This window comes from Dipodomys merriami, unplaced genomic scaffold, assembly GCF_024711535.1.
Source record: "Dipodomys merriami isolate MVZ:Mamm:240054 unplaced genomic scaffold, mDipMer1.0.p SCAF_106, whole genome shotgun sequence".
Lineage (NCBI taxonomy): Eukaryota > Metazoa > Chordata > Mammalia > Rodentia > Heteromyidae > Dipodomys > Dipodomys merriami.
This window is the reverse complement of record NW_027202338.1, coordinates 4475033-4480787: the sequence shown is the minus strand read 5'-3', so window position 1 is coordinate 4480787 and position 5755 is coordinate 4475033. Positions and strand designations below refer to the sequence as shown.

General features: G+C 47.2%; 1 pseudogene; it reads right to left on the bottom strand.

Moving 5' to 3' along the window:
- Positions 1-5755, bottom strand: LOC138812108 (sulfotransferase 2A1-like; annotated as a pseudogene).

The following is a 5755-nucleotide window of genomic DNA, read 5'->3' as shown; positions in this document are numbered from 1 at the left end:
TACGCAGAAAAAGCCAGAAGTGGCGCTGTGGCTCAAGTGGTAGAGCACTAGCCTTGAGCAAAAGCTCAGAGACAGTGCCCAAGGCCCTGAGTTCAAGACTCATGACCAACACAAAAAAGAAAGAAAATTCAGATCTCCAGATTTGAGTGACAGATTTATGCTATGATGCACTCCCAGTCCTGTCACCTCTGTAAGATGGGGACACATGTCTCCATCCCCACAGACACAGAGTTAAATCTGGGCTTAGTCCCACGGGAACAGCTCCGGAGGAAGTCCCGCCATCTTTTCCCGGAATGTTTCCTCGAAGGCTTGGGCCTGGGCTGGAGTGAAGTGGTTCTTCCAGTCCCCTGTGATGCCTGGAGAAACAATGACATAAGATTGGGTCAGGGCAGGAAGGTGCTGTCCCCTCAAGTCCCCTCTGCCCTCTGCCTGCCCCAAGGGTGAGGCCACAGATCTCCCTGGGAGATAGACTCCACAGCAACCACGCTCCATGTCCAGTGCTCTCCTCTCAATTCTGCCCTCTGCCACCATGGGTGCCATTTTGCCACAGGTGTAGGAGAGTTAGGAAGCTCAGGCTACATCTCAGAAGATTCTGGTCCAGTTAATGTCTGTATGCACACCATAGTGTTTTTATATAATAGAATGTTAAATGTAAGTGTGTGTGTGTGTGTGTGTATATGCAATAGAGTTCTTACACAATAGAATTGAATGCGTCTGTGCATATGTGCGTGCACATGTGCATGTTTGCGAGTGTGCATGGGTATTTCATAGAGTTCTATAATAGAGTTAAATAAGTGTGTCTCTGTGGATGGGTGTGCATGTGCGTGCAAGTGTGTGCCCATACAGGAACCTGAACTTAGGGCCTGGATGCTGTTTGGGAGTTATTTTCTGTTCAAGCCTAGTGCTCTACCACTTGAGCCACAGTTCCATTTGGGGGGGGCAGTTCTGTTTTATTTTTGGTAATTAACTAAAGAGAAGAGATCTCTTGCATTTTCCAGCCTGAGCTGGCTTTGAACTGTGATCCTCAGATCTCAGGTTCCTGGGCAGCTAGGATTGTAGGTCTAAGCCACGAGCACCCAGCTGAAATTTATATTTTCTTTTTTTTCAGATCTCATTACTTCTTTGTTTGTTTGTTTGTCTGTTAGTTGTGTGACTTGAGCTCAGGGTCTGGATGCTGACCTTGATCTTCTTTTGCTAAAGATTGGCACTCTGCCATTTGATCCCTGGCCAGGAGCCTGTGGTTGGAGACCAGATTTCTGTTTCCTGAACTCCAGCACCTCCTTCCCCAGAACCCATCCATACCTTTCCTGGTGATTTTGACACTGGCAGGAACAAGCTCCTCTGGAACATCAATGATATTGGACATCTTGTTCTCTTTCATCGCCTGGAAGGAACTATTCTCCAGGACCAAGTCCAGCTCTCCCAGCTCCAGCACTTTCCCCAGGAACCAGCAGATCTTCTCTATCATGTTCCTTGGGTCCTAAGGAGAGAAAAACAAGGGTCTGAGAGGGAGACAACATGGAGCAGGTCTCAGGAGGAAGAAGCAGGAAAAGAGAGAAACAGCAGGAGGAACTGGCACTAGAAAGGATGAGTGGAGTGTGGAAGTTGGAGGTGTGGTTCAGCGGTTAGAGCGCCAGCCAAAGATCAAAATATCAGGTACTGAGTTCAAGACTCCATCTCAGAACAGACATAGAAAGAAAAGGAAGATGAGTAGAATTCAGGAAGGAATGACACACAAAATGATGTAGAAAATTTGTCAGAGAAGGTGGGATGGAGACTCTGTATGTGTGTGTGTGTGCGTGTGCGTGTGTGTGTGTATAGTGGGGGAGCATGGTGAGAAGGGGAGATGGGAGAAGGGATAAAGAGGTGGTGGTGGGGTGGGGTGCATGTAAAATCAATCGTTACCTTTTTCATCAGCTCATAACTGAGGATCAGCACGTTCTCATTTTCCCTTATGGACATCCAGCCTCGGACGTGATCAAACCATGACCCGAACGGCACTGCAGGGGGGACAGGAGGGCAGTGTGAAAAGTCTCCACCATTCCCGATCTGCCCTGCGATCTTGGCACTGATCGCTCTGGTCCCTGTCACCTTCACCGGAGTATAACTGACAAATAAGTCCTGTCTCTTTATAGCCTCAAAGAGAGCACTATAGAATCAGGACATGGCTTTCCAAACAATTTTCCCCACCTGTGGAGAAGCCTTTGCCCATGTGAGGCAGGTCACACAAAAGCAGCACAACGCCTCTGATCGGGACAACGAGCTCCGCAGGCCCTCACAGAACCCTAGCTGAGTGCCTTCCATGCCAAGTGGGCCCAAATCCATCATTTGTCCAACTGAGCAGAAGTCCATGTGCAAGGTCTGAGCTGTGACACATGCACACAAGAGGTGCCTCCCATCCCCGCCCACGGGTCCCAGCAGGTGAGTCCGCAGAGCCGTTGTTTGGTTTATTCTACTTGAAAACACCATTAGACACAGTGAAATACCATTCAATGTCTGATTTTGGCAAATCACCATTTGTTTACCCTAGTCAAACAGATGGTTTTCAAACAGATGGTTAAAACCATCTGTTTATATGACAATCCAAGGCTGAAACAGGGCCTGAGCACTGTCACTGAGCTTTTATGGTCAAGACTGGCTCTGTTCCACTTGAGCCACACCTCTACTTCCTACATTATGATGATTGTGTGAAGATGAGAGCCCCATAGATTTTCCTGCCTGGGTTGGCTTCCAACTGTGACCCTCAGATCTCAGCTCCCAAGTAGCTGAGATTCCAAGTTTGAGCCAAGCTATACTCCTGAGTGGTAAGAGATGTTGGCTGAGGGGAGAAACAGCTCATCAAGCACTCTACAGGTTGTGAAGCTAAACCCACAGGGCCTGAGACACCAGATAACGAGGTACATAAAGCACAGATGTGGGGTCCCCCTCCCTTCATAACCAACTCAAGCCATGGACCCCTGCCAAAACTGTGGAGAAATGACAAAATTACAAGTATGAGGAATGACCCAGAACTTCTGCATGACTAGAAACACAGCAATCCCAAATTCAAGTGAGAAACCCTGAAATGGACAGCAAAAGGAGATTAAAATCACATAAATAAGGCTGGGAAGGTGGCTCAGTGGTAGAGCGCTTGCCTTGCATGCATGAGGCCCTGGGTTCGATTCCTCAGCACCACATAAGCAAAAAGAAAAAAGCCAGAAGTGGCACTGTGGCTCAAGTGGTAGAGCGCTAGCCTTGAGCTGAAGAGCTGAGGGACAGCGCCCAGGTCCAGAGTTCAGGCCCCACGACCAGACCCACAAAAAAAAAAAATCACATAAATATATAGGGAAGGTAGAGTTGGGTTGTCTGGGAAGCCAGTGAGAAGCTGTCAGTCAGCACCTGAGAGTAGAGCACACAGGAGGGGGCGGGTCCTCCCAGGGCTACGGAAGCTCCAGGGGCTCAAAACACCTTGGGACCTTCCATCATGGGAGAAGTCTGGTGCTGCCTTTAACAAATGTGAGTTCTAGGATGAGGAAACATTGGATTTAAAGATAAAACATGGTGGGAGGGGAGGGTCACATGAGGTCTTAAAAGATGTTTAAATCCTCGTCTGTCTCCTTCACAACCCACTCACCATGTCCTTGCAAAAACCATTCAAAGTATTGTTGCAGTGACTCTGGTTTCTTAGCCAGATTTGTAAAACCCCAGAAATGATAACCAGATATAAGGACATCCTTGGGATTTCTGATGACATAGATCACCTTAAAGAGAGAAAGGAGAGAATTAACAAACAAGAAACATTTCCATCATTTCTTGCATTTTTGGTGTTCAGAGAAATTCTAGAATATTTCTCTCAAACATCAAAGTATCATGGCAATTACATTGGCAATTGAGAATTATCATTGGCAATTACATTGCAGAGTTCCTATGATGCAATCAGTTTGCCCAGAATAAAACAATGGAAGGACAATACATTTCTTAAATGCATCTGGGATATTTGTCTACAAAGCACAGGAAAGAGTTGGATGGGGAGGTGGGAGGAGATGAGGGGGGGACCCTCCTTCCTCTCCATTGTGAATTTGAATCCTCTTTTACTCTCTAACCACGGGGATCGATCAAATATAGTCACAGATCAGATCCACTTGGGATCCCCCTTGGTGTGAATCAGAGAGAGAACCTCAATCAACCAATGGGTTCCTGGAGCAGAAAGAAAAGCAGAGGTCACTCATTTTTATCTGAATATAGAATATAATATATATACATACATATATAAATGGTAAAGTATGCATGCCATAAGCCTTAGTGATATAAACTTTCTCAAGCATGCAATCTGGTGTAGATAAACAGTGTTTAGTTTTTGTGGTTTGTTTTTTTTTTTTGCTAGTCCTAGGACTTGAACTCAGGGCCTGGGCACTGTCCCTGAGCTTCTTTGTCTTGAGGCTAGCACTCTACCACTTGAGCCACAGTGCCACTTGTGGCTTATTCTGTGTATGTGGTACTGAGGACTGAGGAATCAAACCCCGGGCTCATGCATGCTAGGCAAGCATTCTACCACTAAACCACATTCCCAGTCCTAGTTTATTTTAATCAGAGCTCACTCATCACCAGTATTCTGACATCTTATAAATCTTCTCTGCCCACAACAATTGAATATGGATTTGCTTGCCACCTACCCTGACCCCCACCATCCTCTTATCTCCTCCAGGACCTTCTGGGCCTTATAGGTGAGGGCAATCACACACAGTTTGTGTTTTGCACTATGGCCTTGACTCATATGGTTCAAGTGGCAAAATGTCCTGAAAATAGTAGAGCATGGATCTGAGCTATCTGCATTTTCTTTTTTTTTTTTTTTTTGGGGGGGGGGTCCGGTCATGGGGCCTGAACTCTGGGCCTGGGCGCTGTCCCTCAGCTCTTCAGCTCAAGGCTAGCACTCTACCACTGGAGCCACAGCACCACTTCCAGCTCTTTTCTTTTTGCTTATGTGGTGCTGAGGAATCGAACCCAGGGCCTCATGCATGCAAGGCAAGCGCTCTACCACTGAGCCACCTTCCCAGCCCGCTGTCTGCATTTTCAACAGTGTATAGTAGTTCATTTTTATTTCTCAATCTGTTTAGGATTGTGCAGCCATTTCTCTGTGGATACTTGGGTTTAATGCAGCTGTCAGCTGTTCCTTTAAATCCCTGCAGTGCCCCCACTGGCTGTGGTTTTCAGCACATTTCCCTTGCAGTGTGTCCTCAGTGCACCCTCCCCACTCCCCCAGGCTCCTTCACACACAAACCCTGGGGCTCCCTGGCCTGCCAGTGCCTTGTATTTACTCCAAGTTTTCCAGTTCCCAACTATGGCCCATCATGATTCTTCTATTTGAGATCATGCCTCTTCTCCAGGTAACCTCAAAGTCATCCTTTTCATTTTATATACCATGGAGCACCTCAAAAACAGCTTTTAAAAAATGGGTGTCAGGCTTGGAGTTTGAATAGGGCCTGGGCACTGTGCCTGAGATTTTGTGCTCAACCCTGGCACAATACCACATGAGTCACAGGTCTTCAATAATGAGCTACTACACTGTCCCCACATGGGAGGCTGGAAGGAGTGGGTCACAGGCCTGGCCTTTCCCATGCAGCCACAGCCCCGTCTGCTCACCTGATTTGGGGTAGGTCACCGTGATGATGTCCTCATCCTTCAGCACCAGCTTCTCATGGGCTGCTTTTATTATTTCAGGGTTGAAACCCCCAGCAGGGAAAGGAATGCCCTGATACCACAAGTAGTCCTGAGCCAT